Source organism: Hevea brasiliensis, chromosome 16 (assembly GCF_030052815.1).
Source record: "Hevea brasiliensis isolate MT/VB/25A 57/8 chromosome 16, ASM3005281v1, whole genome shotgun sequence".
In the NCBI taxonomy this organism is placed as follows: Eukaryota; Viridiplantae; Streptophyta; class Magnoliopsida; order Malpighiales; family Euphorbiaceae; genus Hevea; species Hevea brasiliensis.
The window spans coordinates 33,124,896-33,142,992 of record NC_079508.1 but is presented as its reverse complement, the minus strand read 5'-3'; the positions used below and the strand labels follow the sequence as shown (position 1 = coordinate 33,142,992).

General features: G+C 37.9%; 1 non-coding gene across 1 annotated transcript; it reads right to left on the bottom strand.

The window, feature by feature from the left end:
- Positions 1 to 16,085: 16,085 nt before the first annotated feature.
- Positions 16,086 to 16,192, bottom strand: LOC131175097 (small nucleolar RNA R71). Its single transcript, XR_009145258.1, has one exon. It is a non-coding gene; the product is annotated as a small nucleolar RNA R71 (small nucleolar RNA).
- Between the last annotated feature and the right edge of the window lie 1,905 nt (positions 16,193 to 18,097).

Below are 18,097 nucleotides of genomic sequence, written 5' to 3'. Positions count from 1 at the left end.
AATGGACTGATTAACAAAGAAGTAAACTCGAGAATGACCTTCTTCGTGTTTTTTTTTTCAAATGCAGTATAAACTTGGTGAAAATTACAAACATAAAAATAAAGGAAATACGTACATAAAACGAGCACTTGATAAAGCAGCAATATAAGCACTCACCTGTAGGGAGCCGAATCTACTAAACTAACTACGGAATCACAAAATGTAATAGGACTGCAGGTTGATAGCTAGAGGACTAAGGTTCGCCTTGAAATGAAGGATTCTTTGCTAAAATGCAGTCAGGTCAAAATAACCGAGTTTGAATGAAGTTGAGCTTGGACAACGGGAGTGGAAATAAAAGATAACAAAGACAGAAAGTGAGAATGTCACAGGATAATGAACGAACTGAAAATAAAGAGTTTCAGTATTCAAAAATCCCTTTGCAAGAAAATACTTCAGAAAATTGGTTTCAAAAGTTTTTCTTATGAAAGCTCAAAAATAGCAGAGTAACAAACTGAATTAAGTTTCAGAGTCCTTTCACTATATTCACTAATTTTTTCTGTCCCTCTTGCTACAGTTTTCATGCAGGTATTTATAGGGACCGGGTGCTTCCCATGAAGGGTCAGGATTTTCCCTGAGGGAGATGGAGGGTTTGGATTTTAAAGGACATGATCGGATGTTTGAGAATTAAAGAGAGTCAAAATGAACGGCTGAGATCACTATCAGAATATTTGTCCTTTTTCTTTTTTAATCTGACGATCTCAAATTTCCTTTTCTAGGGCGATCCGAAGGCTGGGAGTGAAAGGCGCTGGTCTTGTCGTCTTCTTCTTTGATCCAAGGGCTCCGGGCTCGTCCTTATAAATGAGATCAACGGTGGAGATTGGGATGTTACAGCACTGTCATGACATACTTTGGCACTTGTCAATAATGTGGGCGATTCTGAGGCGTGCGGTGGGGATTTCGTCTGCAACGCTTTAACTACCTTGGCTCTGATTATGATGACAGTTAGCGGAAGTTGTCTTATTCTCTTTGCTATCCGACCTCCCCTCCTTACTGATCCTTCTAACACGATCCTTTTCCATTCTCTCATGCTAGGCTTTCCTCTTCCGACCTTTCCAACTCCGATCTTCTCCTTCATCCAGTCTGGTTCAGTCAAAGCATTTATTTCCTTTGATTCCCAAGATGTCTGCTTCATTTTCTGCTTAGCAATAAATGCTCGGTCCTCCTCTATATATACCCTCAACGGGAAAAACCTTCCGCATTTGATTTTCTCCCCTTTCCTCCTTACTTTTCCTCTTCTAGCTACTTCGGCAATAATCCCGGATATGATAACAGCTTTTGATCTTTTTCCGGTTGCCGTCTTTGTTCCTCGCCTGAAAATTTATGATCCTGGTGATCGGGGAATTATGATGACCTCATTTGATGCTAGTGAGAGAACTGGACTAATTCACCGACCTGGATCAAGGACCTCGATCGTGTCGATCCCAAATCGTTCTATCGATATAATCGGCGAACTGATTTCGGGTGAGAAGACTGCTAATATTCCCCTTAACATCAGTGACTGCCCCTTGACGCTCATCTAGCTCCTCACCACACTGGGTGTTCCGACAGCGGCTCGGTTTCAAGCGATAACATTGATGACGACCTCTCTCATTCTCATGGGAGTCGTAGTCCCCCCATCTGAGCTGTACATCTATCTGATGTCGACGGCCGGTCTCCTGGTCAAACACATCTTTTGACTTAGCCACGAGACTAGGCTTTGACATAGGTCTTTTAGATAGGATGTTCCACCGATCTCTAGAGATCGCCCAAATGATGTAATTCGATCTTTACTGTAATCCGATCTCTAGAGATCACCCTAATGATGTAATCAGACCTTTAATGTAATCCGATCTCTTGAGATCGCCCAAATGATGTAATCCGAACTTTTGGAAATAAAATTTTTATTTTGTCAATTATCATTTTATTATTATTGTATTGGTTATTTTCCGATCTTTGAAGTATTTACCCGACCCGATTCTTAATTTAAATGACCCTTAACCGATTTGTGATTCGAAATATCTATCTCAAATCGCCGATCTCTCTAAGGAATCTCCAGAATATTCGTGAGATGTGTCAGAAAAGGCTGGCGAATCCCGCTAACCGATGCACCGCTTGGGACACTGTGAGCATTAAATGCTCGGACGGGTATAAATAGGGGAAGGGTCCGCCATTTGCTTCCTTATGTCATTTTCAGCATCTCGCGAGAAATTCCAAAATTCTCTCGATTTTTCAAGTTCTTTCGACACCGATCAAGCTCCGGTAAGGGTTTTGATCCTTCTTTTAAATTCTCTATTTCCTTTGAAAATGAGCTGCGCCGAGGGTCAGAGAGCGGAAAGCCCCCTTTCCGTTCAGATCTCGTGGTCCTCTGATGAAGTGGAGGTGGTCGGACCAAGAGTGCGACCTGAACCTCTTAGGACCTCTGTTCCAGCTCGGGGTCAAGCAGCATCCTCAAGGCATGTTCATTCTTCAGGGAGAGAAAACCTTCCCATGGACGAGCTGTCATCAATCCTTCAGGAGACCGACCTGTAATCGTTCAGCCAGGAGTATAACATCTGGCCCGATTCATATGAACTTATCCGGTGTCATGGGGATCACCGAGCCGATCACTTCTTTGAAGAGAATGATATGATCATGATATACGAAGAACAGTTGAAAGCCGGGCTGCGGTTTCCTCTTGACGACTTTTTCAAAGAAGTTTTAAAATATCACCAAGTGTGCATCGCCCAAATTCACCCGAACTCGTGGCGGATCCTAGTGGCCTTCAGCGGCCTTTGCTGAGCTAAGGGACTTCGTCCTACAGCTAAGGTATTCGCCGAACTACATAGATTAACTCGTCGAAAGGACGACAAGTATTGGTTCTTCCAGGCGAAGCCACATTGCGGGCTTTTTACCGATCTGCCCTCCTCCCTGAAGAATTGGAAGAATCGCTTCTTCATTCTGAGGAGCAAAATTTCGAACGGCTTTGAGGGCTTCCCTTGCAGCTGGCTGCATCAGGGTCCCTTGCTTTCGAAGCACATCGCCCTGAGTAGAGAAGAGGGTGTGATGGTGATGGAGTTGAAGGATCAGGCGTCCAGAGAGAAGTTCTCTTGTTTGGATGCAGTGACGGCCGAGTTGCATCATTGGACTATGCAGCTGGTCACCGGCCAAGATCGCGGGCTTCAGCTCTCTGACCTCGGCATCAGTATTTTCTATATCTCAGATCTTTGGACCTTAGCGATCTCACTGACCTCTTTTTTGTGCAGGTATGGCAAGCGGCGAAGCTTCCAAGGAGAGCCGAAAGCGGAAGAGAGAGATCTCTCGGAAAGTACAGGAGATGAAGTGGGCTGAGGCTCTGCAAACGCCCGGTCATGAGCCCGGGGAAATACAAGGAGGCTCGTCTCAACCTTCAGGACCGCCAATCATAGAAGTGGTCCGGTCTCCTCCTCGCCAAGAAGAGCCACCTCCACCTCCTCTAGTCGCTTCGAGTGCGGAAGGGGGTCCTTCTCAACCTCCCGTGAGGACCCTTTCTCGGGGCGCTCAAGTTCTGATCAACTCATTGGAGAAGAACTAGACTATTCGGAAGAATCCGGGCTTAGCCAAGGTTTTGGGTGCCTCAATCTACCTTCGACAAGATCGGGATAGGCTGTCCCCGGACAATCTTGATGACATCCTGACCCTATCTATGAGCCTGAACGTGGAGTGCTTGGTGAACCAGCACATTGTCCGGGAGAAGGCTCACCGCCTGGGTAAGGAGGTCGAGAAGATGGGTCATGAGGTGGCTTCTCTCCGATCCCAACTTTCATCCGCTTAGGACTACATATCTCAAATTGAGGGGCGAATGAAGTTCTATAAGGATAAGTTGGCCGAGCAAGCTCAAGTTCTGGCCGAGCGAGATCATATTCTTGAAGAAGTTCGGGCGCTCCGAGCCAGTGAAGTTGCTCACCTCACTGAGGAGCTTAGAGCAAAAGAAGAAGAGGCGGTGACAAGGGAGGCCGGTGCTTATGTGAACGCTCATAGGGATCTCCTAGCCGAGCTCAGGAAGCGATATCCCGAGGAGGACTTCTCTTGGATGGTAGATCTGGCTCCCCAGGACGAAGGTGAGGATAGTGAGGAGGAGGGTGAGGGTGAGGGTGAGAGAGGAAGCGATCAAAATGTAGATCAGGTTGGGGGTGATCCTCCAGTCGAATGACTTGTACAAATTTCAAATGAAATGAAGTTTGCCCTTTTGTTTAATGAATGGGTGTGATCGGAAAATCTTTAATTTGCATAAGCACTTGATTGTCTAAGCATATTAAAACAGCAACTGAAAGTGATTATTGATCTAAGTGTAAGAGGTCGGAAAACACAATAAGCATGAGATCGGCAGGGAACCAACGCTAAACGGGACTTGATTAAAATTGGAAATTTGACTTGAACACTTAAGATCGGGATCATCATTAAACCGGATTGGAACTTTAACTTTATCAAACGATTATTTCCAAACTTTTTAAAAGGGAGATCGGCAATAAGACTAGCGACATGAAAACCTGACGTTGGTTTGGCTTCGTCAAACAAGAGATCGAAAATGTGATTGACTTGGCCAAAGAACTCGGTAATTGATTTGAGAGACCGATGAGGCTTTAACTGATGGGGGCTTAGTATGGATTCTGTTCTTTTTGAAGAGGGATCAGAAATGTGGCTGTTTGGTAAGGAGAGATCGGAAATGTGATTGAACGACATGTGGATTTGGTCTTGGAGATCGATTTCTAAGTCTTTTTGATTTCAGGGATCGACCAAAATATGGTGTCGACATGTATGTACACCATGGAATTTGGTAGCCCTAAGGAAGGGATAATGTTGATGGTTAAAATTGAATTAAATTGGTTTAATGATAGTATTTGAGTAGTGTAAAGGGAGTGGAGATGATAATTCATATGATATGCATGAATTAGGGATAAATTGAAATTTTGGAGTTAGGGTTTGTGGCAAAAACCTAGGGTTTTGCTCATGTAATAGTATATTAACATTGTAATGGTCAATTAGTGACCATTTGAATGTGTGTGAGGAGGAATTGAAGTGAGTAAGGATAATGGAGTTGAGCTTAGGCAGGTTGCCCTTGCTGACGTATAGGACTGGGTGTGAGTCCAGCAGGTTTGGGCAGCCATAAATGGAGTTGTATAGGTTCAATTGGTGCAAATTCAATTGAACATGAAATTAGACACATAATGGCACAACTTTGGTGAAGAAACCCTGCCCAGAAAACCAAACCAAGTTGACCTAAAAATTGCCCTAATCCGGATGACTTGCGTTCTACCTGGGCAAAATGACCAAATGAATAGTGTTTATTCATTTGGTCATAACTCAGTGTAGAAAGGTCCAATTCACCTGAAATTTTACCAGAAGAAAACTGAGATATAGACCTACAACTTTCATGAAGAAACCTAATCCAAATTTTGACCATAACATGTTCAAAAAGTGACCTGTAATCACTGTACAAAACATTGTAGATTTGGTCAGTCCAGAAAAACTGGAAAGTTTGCAATTCGGCCAGTTATAGTATTTAGGCCATAACTTAAGCTACAAAACTCCAAATGGAGTGATTCAAAAAAGGAAATGTAACTAGACACAATAAGGAATAACTTTTATGTTCACAACTTTGCCAAATTCCTGCTATAAAAATGACCAATGGAATGGTAAACACAAGGCTTAAAATCTAAAAATTTTGAACAACTAACAATTAGCTTAGAAATGATATTGGCAACCAATACCAACAACTTTAGAATGCAAAATGTGGTATGTTGGGAGTATTAGAACCAATGTACCTATTGTCTATGCAAAAGTCAACATTTTAGTTGACCAATGAAATGAATAGTAACACCTAAACTTAAATTTCAAGAATTGTAAAGTTTAAAAGTGTAACATGCCCTAGTACACCTAACAAGATTGGTTTGGATAGGTTAGCAAGCCAATAGGGTTCAGTTAGCAGTACTGCACATGGTATTATGCCATTCTGTGATTTCATGGCTTTTAGCCATTCTATCATTATGTTGATACTTGGCCTTGTGCCTAATGTTATTACAGCTTATTAGCTATTCTGTTGCACACCAGGAGATACATATGTGACCGATAGTGTGACGGCCCGAGGTACTTGATAACCAGTGCCAGTTTACCCATTTATCCAGTCCAGTCATCCAGTATAGGTTACTTGGGCAACCAAAAATGAAAGTGGATAAATTTAATGAAATTATGAATATAACAAGTACAAAATAAATAAGATTTCCAATAATGATCGAAAAATTGTTTGCATAAGACATCAGAACATGCACTGCATATTTATTTTCTGTTATTTCTTTTTATTCTATTATTGGCACCACTAAGCATTATTGCTTAGCACGTTGCTTTTTGCCATGCGTAGTTTCTAAAAAGACCGACCGAGAGCCGAGTAGACCACAAACTGGGTGAGATCTTCTGTAGCTCTGCATAGTGTCCGTGTCACCTCACCGTCATCAGTGCATTGGTAGGACACTAGGTTTTATTTTGGTATTTTGTAATTAACTTTTATTTTCTCATGTGTAATTAAGACTTATGTAATGTATTTTGGTATTGATGTAAATAATGAAAATTGTGTTTATGAATGAAAAAGTGAATATCTATTTATGACTTTTATATGAATAACATATGAAATGAATGAATGAGAAATGGGAGTATATTGAGATTTTGTTGATGAAATGGAGTTTGCGATTGATTGAAAATTTTGGAAGTATTTTTCACAGGTTTCAAAGAACTGTTTTCTCTATTTTTAGCTGGTACTCTGCTGAATTTTCTATAAAATTTGCGGAACCTCAAATAAATTTTAATTTCAATAAATGACTTAAATGAATTATATTTCACAAATTATACTTCATAACTATGAAAAAAATAAATTAGGAAAAATTAAAATGATTGAATTAAAATAGGGTATTCTAGTACACTGCGTGGCATATCTTGCTCGACTACACTGTAAACGGGTAAGGGGTGTCACAAGTTATGAATCGGAGCATATGATCATGTGCGTTGCCCCAACTTCCATCAGAATCAACAATGACATTAGTAGTGCCTCATACTCAACCACATTATTAGTGGCTTTAAATGTTAGGTTGGCTACATATTAGAGTTTTATTTTATATGGCTCTTTAAGAATTACATCAATGTCCACACTCTCCGAACTAACTACATCATCAACCCAAACTTTCCACTCTTATTTTGACTTTTGTTCTGGGTAGGCAACTGGGGTGAGCTCTACTACAAAATTAGCTAGAGCCGATGCTTTAAGTGCTAGTCTAAAGCCATACCGATCTTCATATGCCCCTAAACAAATTGCCCATTATGTTACTCATCCGATGGCTTCTGGTCAGTGTAGGATTTTCCTAAGTGGGTAGTTATTTTGAACCTCCACTGTATGTGCCTTAAAATAGGTTCTGAGTTTCTTGGCAATTGTAGCCACTATGAAAGCTAATTTTTCTAGAACTAAGTAATTGCATTCTCCCCCTTTTAGTACTTAACTTGTGTAGTAGATGGGATATTGCCCACCCTATTCTTCTCAGACTAGCACTAAACTGACAATTTCATTAGTTATAAAAAAGTTTAAATGTAAGGTTTCACCTGGTTTGGGTGTGTCTAGTAGAGGTGGCTGAGTGAGGAATTTTTTTAATTCTTCAAATGCTAGTTGGTAATCTTCTCTCCATTTGAATTACTTTTTAGCTTTGAGGGCTTTGTAAAAGGGAAGGCATCTCCTGGCCGAGCATGACATGAATCGGCTGAGTACAGTTACTTGCCTGTTTAGTCTTTGTACATCTTTTATTGTTTTTGGAGGTTGCATTTCCATGATTGCCTTGATTTTTTCTAGATTTGGTTCAATTCCCATTTCTGAGACCAAGTTTCTGATCTATTTCCCTATTTTTATCTCGAAAGTGCACTTTTCCTAGTATAACTTCATATCAACTTTGTCTAGGACATCAAAAGCTTTTACAATGTTGGCTGCATGATCCTCTAACTTCTTTCTTTTGATTATCATGTCATTAATGTACACCTCTATTGTTTCTCGATCAGGTCTTTAAACATACCATTGACTAACGTTTGGTAAGTTACCCATGCATTTTTTAGTCCAAATGGCATTACTTTGTAATAAAATACACTTCATCTATTATGAAAGCTATTTTCTCTGAGTTACTCAGCTCCATAAGTTTCTAGTGGTAACCAGAGATGGCATCTACTAAGGAGCATATTGCATCGCATCCACCAGGTGATCAATTATTGGGAGGGGTTAGTGATCTTTTATATAGGCTTTTATTCAAATCAGTGAAATCAACACACATCTTCCATTTGCCATTCACCTTTTTTTCCAAGACAAAATTTGCTACCCAAGTTGGGTATTAAACTTCTTTGATAAGCCCTGCCTTTTTAACTTAGCAACTTCATTAGCTATCACTTTTTGTCTTTCAGGAGTAAAATGTCTTTTCTTTTATTTAATGGGCTTGATTATCAAGTCGACATTAAGCTTGTGTGTTATGACCTATGGGTATATTCCCTTCACATCTTCTAGTTTCCAGGAGAACATTGATATCCTAGATTTAAGTATCTAGATTACTGCCTCTCTGCTCGGTCTAGTGAATGCTAATCCGAGCTTCACCTTCTTTCCCTTTTCTAATTCGGCTTCACTGACATCATTGACTAGTTTGGCATTTATCTTGTCTTTTGATTTTTCCAACAAGTCAATTGGGAATAAGAGTTGGGATATGGTTTTGGTAGACTTCCTATAACTCTCTGGGAAAACTTTTAACTTCCTCGAGCAACCACTATTTCCCAACTATAAGAAGCTTTAGGCACAACATCTCCATATTAATAATTATTCCGTGGTTACTCAAAACTGGCCTTCCCAAAATTACATTATAGGAGAAAGGAATATCAACCATAGGAAACTTAGCATACATCTCTCTTTTGAATTGTTCATCACCAATTACCATAATTATGTTTATAGTACCCAGCATAGGAACAGATTTGCCACCTAGACCGATTAAGGGGTAAGGGAACTTTAATAAGTCTTTTCTTTGAAGGCAAAATTTCTCACACACATCTAAAGTGATGAGGTTCACCGAGCTTCTTGTGTCAACTAGAAAATGTTTCACCATATACTTATTCATTCAAAGGGTGATAACCAAAGGACCAAAGTGTGGGTGAGCTACTTTATCATCTTTTTTGCCAAAGGTTATGGGCGACTGACATAGTTCCTCCACTGCAAGTATCGTGTTTGAGCCATTTGTTGACTTTCTTTTTTTATCTTTTTTAGTGAGATTGGGACCTCCTACTATTACATTAATAATGCAAATGGGCTATTTATCATCACCCTATCTTGGTCTATGCTTGAACCTTTCCCTCCTTTCTCTGTCACGATCGAATAGAGTATGGCAAGTGAAACGACTTAGTGCACAATCCCTGACAAGCCTTTTAATCTCATATCTTAACTATCTACATTCATCAATGTTGTGGCTAATATCATCATGAAATCTGTAGAGTTTATTCTTATCTCACTTATCTGTGGTCCTAGGATTTAGCTTTCTTAGGTATTTGATTCACTTCCCATTCTTCTGGATCCACATTAGTACTCTTGACTGAGACTCATTTCCACATTAGTACTCTAGACCAAGACTTATTTAGAGGAGTGTAATTTCTGTATTTGTCATGCCCTTGTCCCTATCACTAGATGAGTTGCTTTGTTAATAATAATTGTGAGCTAGGATTTTTATGAGGGAATTTACAAATTTGACATTGGTGGATGTAACGATCGGGCTCCAACCACTAGAGGAATTGTCAGCTTTAGCCATAAGCCTTAAGGTTTTATCCCATAGGTGGAATGGAGAACTTCCCTGGAGGTCACCCATCCTAGGATTTATCTCTAGCGAGCACGCTTAACCCTGGAGTTTTTCCAACTCTCCAGGCCATTCCACCAAAAGGCACCTCTAGTGATTAGTTCCCCCAATTTATATATCATTACTTTTTCAACCCAAGACCATCTTCGTGCTTTGCCGATGTGGGATTTCCCTAAAGGACCTTTCTCTCCCCCTTTCGAGACTCAACGTCCTCACTGAGATTTTGATTGATGGTTGTCGAATCCACCAAAAATTAAATTAATTGAAATTACCAGTAATGAAATATTTTTTGCAGTAAGTGGTAATCTAAGTCGACCCCTAGAGACTGAATTACTAAATTTCGTGCACTTGTGTAACAGGAAAAGAATAAAGGTTGGGGGAGGGGTTGTAACACTAAATCCAAAAAAAATCACGTTCAGAAATTAAAGAACTAAAAATATGAAACTCTGAATTTAAACAAACTTCAGTCCAAGGTGATTCCCATTCTAATGCATGACACCATCATAGACAAAAGAAATACAATTATCTCTTATTGAATACTTAACATAGATTTACCAAATAGCGAGGTAAAACCCCTAACTTCCCTATACTTATCAATTCGAGCCCGGCACTCTTATTGACTCTAATTATTAACTGAATTGGTATTAAGCAATCCTCATCAAATTAATAACTACTTTAAGAATAGGAAGTAGTTAAGCTGAATAACGATTTATAAAGCATAAATCATTTAATTCACCCTATTATTTCCTTATGTTATAATCGAAAACTTGAATCATAATTAATAAAACCTAATTACTACTCACATTCAATCTTACACAACAATTACGGATTATGAAGATGAACTAGCAATTGATCACATCAAACAATTAACTAATAGGTCTTTTTAGCAAATCATTCAATAGATCAAAAATAATAAAATCGGGAAACAAATAGATATTCAAAAAGACATAATTTAAATTAAGAACCTAATCTCACAAATCATGCAATACAACTAGAATCCCTTGAACTGAATTTAGAACTTAGCCACTCATGCTCATGGCTTACAGAAAGTTGAAGAAAAATAAAGAAGAAATCTAAAAAGAGAATAGAGAATGAAGGTCTTCTATGGTGTTCGAAGGTCTGAATGGTTCTTTCAGCTGCTACCCAAAGATGGTCTTTATACTCAAAAACCTAATCCAAAAATAAGAGTCAAACTTAGAAAAGTTTTGAAATTCAAAAGAGAGATTTTCTGCTCTACAATCACGACCATTTTTCAGCCAAATCCCTTTCAAATCTGTCTCTGTCTTCTTCAAGAAAGTTGTAGCCCTATTTCTTAGCTTTCCAACGAGTACTCATTTGCCCAAATCTGAGGTCTACAGCCCAAGTTATGGGCTAAAAACCAAAACTGGTTCTGACAGATGGTCCAACCCATAATTTTGACTTCATTGCCATTTTTAACAATTAAAACGGCCTTATTTCACTTCCAGCCCTTCATAGAAGTTGTAGAGGTGGCTCTTAAGGTTCAATTGGGCTTGGGTTTGCTTCATTTGGACATCTAGAACTCCAAATACAAAATAAATACTGAAACTGGTCGTGACAGATCAAATCTGAGCTTTTATATTAGATTCACAACTAATTTTGACAACCTTAGAGACTGATCTGGGCTTTGGTCCCTCTTTGTCATTTGTAGTGCTCTGTTGGATTCGGAGACCCACAACTTCAGAAACACCTGAAAAACACAGCAAATGTCAAATTAATACAAATGCTAAAAATTTCTCCATTTAACACAATTATTCTAACAACTATCTAAAAATATGCCTAAATGATAATTATACTTTAATCAACTGAATTAGGCATAAAAATATACTAGAAATACTAAATGTGATTGGAGTAAAATTAATAAATTATACAATTATCAGGTTTGCCCTACCATCACCCAAGAGGACACGCGAGCGACTCTAATACCAATTGTAACGGCTCAGACCACTAGCCACCAATATGGTTGTTATATAAGGAGACATGAATGAAGATGAGCGACAGAATCATAGTAAAAAAAGATTTAGATTATTCAAAATATATTGAAGGTTGCATCAAATTGTCAAAAGCCTTAGACAGACTTAAAGGAAATGGATATGAATATAATGTGGGTGATAAGAAGATCATGAGATTGGACAAGAAAAAGAAATCGGATTCTCGCTTTGTAGGATCATACGAGGTTCTAAAAAGAGTGAATCCATTAGTACATAGACTTGCTTTACATCTAGACTTGGAATAAGTCCAGGGCTGACTTATAACAAGAAAACCTATAAAAATCCTGATATATGAGGTGAGGCAGTTGAGGAATAAGCAAATACCTATGTTTAAGATGCCATAGAACTATTATTTGGGCCAAGAGAATATATGCAAATGTGAGGAAAATATGAAGAAACAACAACCACGGCTGTTTAAAGACTAACATTTCGTAAATTTTGAGGACAAAATTTCATTTTAAGGATGGGAGAATTGTAACGCCCTCAAAGTAGGCAATTCCATACAGTCTACTGTTCTGATGACCAGTGTCGGTCCAGACAGTCAAGATGTTCAGAACCATATTTAAGTCATCTAGAAAAACCCATGAACAAAAATCAATAGCAATTATATGAAGATGAAATGGAATTAAGGAAAATAAAGCATGATGGGTTAAATGAGCCGAGGCCATAGCGATGGATGACCGAACCGGGAAGTGACTGCGAGCTTAGTCATTACCCTGATTTCATGTGGGACCCAATCGCACCTCGGGCCTAGAGATAATTGCAAAGCTAGTGGTAATGTGAAAACCATAGAAAAGAATTTAGAACAGGTTCAAATAATTGAATCAGAGTTCAGGAAGCAACCTAGTGCTGTTGGAAAAATGGATCAGACCGACAAGGGGCAAAATGGTCAATTCACCCTTAGAGGTGACTCTTGGCCTAAATGTCCATTAAAATGTAGGAAATTTAAATTGTAAAAATTAATTAAAAACATGAAGAGGTGTGTGAAGGAAAGGAAAAAGAAAAGAAAAGAAAATGGAAATTATGACATCATCATTAGGCAAGCATGATGCAATAATAATTTATAATTCTAAATTATGGAAATTATAGGATAATGCCTACATAAAAGCACCAATTAAAAGAAAAAAAAATTAATTCACTCATCTTCTTCATGACTTGCCGTCCACCTCTCTCTCCTCTCTCTCTCTCTCTTTCTTCCATCATTATTAACATTGAAAAGCTTGAAGTTTTTGAGTTTCTCTCCATAAATCACCAAGATACCAAAGTAAAACCTTATTATTTAGCTTTGATAAAAAGATTTAGAAGAAGAATTTCAAGGTTGAGTGAAAGATTTAAAGATTGGAAGGGAACTTGAAAGATGTAAGTGCACTTCAAGCCTTTCTACATATTTAATCCTTGAATTTAAGTTCAATTAGGGGAAATTGATATGGGAAATCATGAAAACATGCATGAATCTTGAAGAGGGAAATTTAGCCAGCCAAAGGGGATTAGGGTTTTGATGTTTTTTAAATAAATTGGACATGAATTCTTAGTTAAATGATGTTATATATATATATATATATATATGGGGTAGTAAATTGCATGGAATTGTATGAGTTTGGAAGATGGGAAAATTTAGGGTTTATGGAAATTAGGTGATAAGTGTATAATTTATTAATTTTAATCCCATCACATTTAGTGTTTCTAGTATGTTTTTATGCATAATTCAGTTGATTAAAGTATATTTATCATTTAGGCATATTTTTAGATAGTTGTTAGAATAATTGTGTTAAATGGAGAAATTTTCAGCATTTGACTTTTGCTGTATTTTTTAGGTGTTTCTAAAGTTATGGGTCTCCAAATTGATTATTGTTTAATCCATTGAAAAGCTAAGATAGAGCATTTCAAATGATAAAGAGGGACTAAATCCCAAATTAGTCTCTAAAGTTGACAAAATAAGCTATGGATCTATTGCAAAAGCCCACACTTGATTGTCACAACCAGTTTCAGTATTTAATTTGTATTTGGAGTTTCAGAGGTCCAAATGAAGCCACCCTAAGCCCAATTGAACCTTAAGAGCCACCTCTACAACTTCTATGAAGGGCTGGAAGCAAGACAAGGCCATTTTAATTGTCAAAAAAGGCAATGAAGTTGTCACTATGGGCTGGACAGTTTATCTAAACCAGTCCTGGTTTTTGGGCCATAACACGGGCTGTAGACCTCAGATTTGGGCAAATGAGTACCCGTTGGAAAGCTAAGAAATAGGGCTACAACTTTCCTGAAGAGGGCAGAGACAGATTCGGAAAGGAAGTCACTGAAAATCGGCCTTGATTTCAGAGACGTGAATGTAGGCTAAAAATCTGTCTTTTGAATTTCAAAACTTTTCCTAGTTTGGTTCCTATCTTTGGGATTAGGTTTTTTTATTATAAATGCGTCTTTGGGCAGCAGCTAAAACACACCATTCAGCAGCCTCTCGATCTCAAGAACACCTTCATTCTCTATTCTTTTTTTTTTTTTTTAGATTTCTTCTTCAATTTTCTATAAGCCATGAACATGGGTGGCTAAGTTTTTAATTCAGTTCAAGGGATTCAAGTTCTCTTGCTTGATTTGTGAGACTAGGTTCTTAATTTAATTTATGTCTTTTTGAATAGCTATTATTTTCTAATTTCATTATCTTTGATCTATTGAATGATTTGCTAAAAAGGCCTATTAGTTAATTGTTTGATGTGATCAATTGCTAATTCATCATCGTAATCCGTAATTATTGTGTAAGATTGAACATGAGTGGCAATTAGGTTTTATTGATTATAATCCCAGTTTTCGATAATAACCTAAGGAAATAATAGGGTGAATTAAATGATTTATGCTTTATAAATTGTTATTCAGCTTAACTACTTCCTATTCTTAAAGCAGTTATTAATTTGATGAGGATTGCTTAATACCAATCCAGTTAATAATTAGAGTCAATAAGAGTGCTGGGCTCGAATTGATGAGTATAGGGAAGTCAGGGGTTTACCTCGCTGTTTGCTAAATCTACGTTAAGTATTCAATAAGAGATAATTGTATTTCTTTTGTCTAGATTGATTCAATGCATTAGAATGCGAATTACCTTGGACTGAAGTTTGTTTAATTTAAGAGTTTCATATTTCATTTTAGTTCTTAATTTCTAATTTCTTCTTTGGACTGCGATTTACCCCCCCCCCCCCTCCCCAACCTTTATTTCTTTCTTTTTTCATTACACAAATGCACGAAATTTTAGTAATTCTATCTCTAGGGCTCGACTTGGATTTACTACTTGTTGCAGAAAATATTTTATAGCTGGTAATTTCAGTTAATTTAAATTTTGGTGGATTGGACAACTATCAAGAATTTTGGCGCCATTGCCGGGGACTGAAGTTTATTGAAATTCATGTTTTTGGTGTTAGGATATTCTGTTATTAATTTTATTTGTGAGTTGTTGCTATTTTCAGGTTTTTAAAAAAAAAATTATGGCGTTACTATTCATCAAGAAGTTTGGTTGAATTTGGAGGGCGGCCCATACTTATTTTGAAGGAAATGACATTCTGATCAAAACCAAACAATCCACAGGATTCATTGGCCCCACCCTCTTGAGGCCAAATTCTATCGTTTTCTAGGTTTTTGAGCCATTTTTCTATTTTTACTTTGATCTCTTTTTGTTAAGAACTTCTCAATCTGGTGAGTTGATCTTTGATCAAGAAGTAGAAAAACAGCTAAACAGTTGAGAAAATTGGCTAAGCAGGCTAAGCAGATTCCGAGTACATCTGAAGGAGTCCAATCTCCAAAGGAGTTAAGTTCATATTCGAATTTGGATTCAAATTCCGAAAATGAAACTATGGCTGCTAGAACTTTGAAAGAGTTGGCTGCTCCTGATCTAAACCAACAGCCTTTGTGTATTCAATACCCTGTTTTAAATGTTGCTTTTGAGTTGAAATCTGGACTAATCCATTTGTTGCCTAAGTTTCGTGGTCTTGCAAGTGAGGATCCATGTAAGCATTTAAAGAAATTTCATTTTTTATGTTCTAGTATGAAACCTCAAGGAGTTTCTGAGGATCAAATCAAGCTTTGAGCTTTTCCTTTCTCACTGGAAGGCATAGCTAAGGATTGGTTATATTACCTTCCTTCTGGATCTGTCAACTCATGGAATGGGATGAAGCAGATATTTTTGGAGAAGTATTTTCCTGCTTCCCGTACTGCCAATATAAGAAAAGAAATTTATGGCATCCGGCAGTACAATGGAGAGAGCTTGTATGAGTACTGGGAACGATTTAAGAAACTGTGTGCAAGTTGTCCCCATCATAAAATAAGTGAGCAGCTATTGATTTAGTATTTCTATGAGGGATTTCTACCAATGGACTGCAGTATGATAGATGCTGCTAGTGGAGGAGCTTTGGTTGATAAGACACCAGAAAAGGCACGGAGGCTGATTGCTAACATGGCAATAAATTCTCAGCAGTTTGGAATGAGAATGGATCACATATCTATGAAGGTTAATGAGGTAAGTACATCTAACCTTGAGAAACAGATTTCTGATTTAACTTCTTTGGTGAGGCAGTTAGTTGTAGGGAACATGTAAACTGTTAAGGTATGTGGGATTTGTTCGGGTTCAGGTCATGCCACTGACATGTGTCCTGCATTATAAGAGGATGAATCAATGCAACATGCTAATGCAGTAGGAAATTATGGATAGCCACAACGAAGGTATGATCCCTTTTCTAATACTTATAATCCAGGATGGCGAGATCATCCCAATTTGAGTTATGGGAATCAACCGGTGCAAAATCGATACCAACAACAGAGACCACAAGTGAATCAACCACCTCCACCTCCCTCAAATCAAGATATGTCACTCGATGAAATTTTTAAAACCTTGGCTAATAATACCCAATAGTTTCAATAGGAGACTACAAATAGCATTCAAAACACAGAGAGGCAGATTGGTCAGTTAGCTTCATCTGTGAGCAAATTTGAAGCTCAAGGTTCTGAAAAGCTTCCATCACAAACAGTCATGAACCCCAGAGAAAATGCGAGTGCTATACTATTGCGGAGTGGGAAAGAAGTTGATAACCAAAATCCACGAGTCAACAAGAAAGAAGAAGTAAGGAGAAACAGAGTCTGAAGTTCCTGAAGTTGAGGTAAATACTAAACCTAAACTGAATAAGGTTAATAGTTCTATTCTTCCTCCATTCCCCTGTAGGTTGGCCAAGACAAAGAAAGAAGCACAAGAGAAAGAAATTTTGGAGACTTTCAGGAAGTTAGAGGTTAATATACCTTTACATGATGCAATCAAATAAGTTTCCAGGTATGCCAAATTCCTTAAGGAGTTATGCACTACAAAGTTCAAGTTGAGGAATAATGAAAAGATCAGTGTGGGGGAAAATGTGTCAGCATTAATTCAGCAAAAATTGCCCCTTAAGTGTAAGGGTCTAGGTTCGTTTTCTATTTCCTATAGAATAGGTGATTCTAAATTTGAACATGCAATGGCAAATTTAGGAGCATCTATTTATGTTATGTCAAATTCAGTTTTTCAAACTTTGAATTTGGGTCCTTTGAAAGAAACCAGTGTCATTATTCAGTTAGCTGATCATTCTAATGCTTACCCATTGGGAGTTGTTGAGGATGTGTTGGTGCAGGTTGGAGGATTGATTTTTCCTACAGATTTTTACATTCTGGATATGGAGGATAGTGTTCCCACATCAAAGTCAGCTTTGATTTTGTTTGGAAGACCTTTCCTAAAAACTGCCAGGACAAAAATTGATGTGAATGATGGTACCTTAACTATGGAGTTTGATGGAGAGAATGTCAAATTTAATATCTTTGATTCCATGAAGTATCCTGCTGATGATCATTCCGTCTTTTCTGTCTTTTCTATTGATGTTGTTGATACATTTGTGCAGGATGTTTTTGAGTTAAACCTGGAGAATGAGTTAGAAAGAAAATCACATTTGCATGAATTAGAGGAAATTTGCCTTAAGGCTTATGAGAATTCTAGGATCTGTAAAGAAAAGACAAAGGCATTCTATGACAAACTAAGGAAGCAGTTTGTGATTGGGCAAAAAGTTTTATTGTATAATTCTATATTGAAGCTAATGCCTGGTAAGTTGCGTTCTCGTTGGATTGGACCCTTTGTTGTTACTAATGTGGTTCCTTATGGTGCAGTTGAAGTTCAAAGTTTAGGAACTAACAAAGTGTTCAAGGTCAACGGTCATG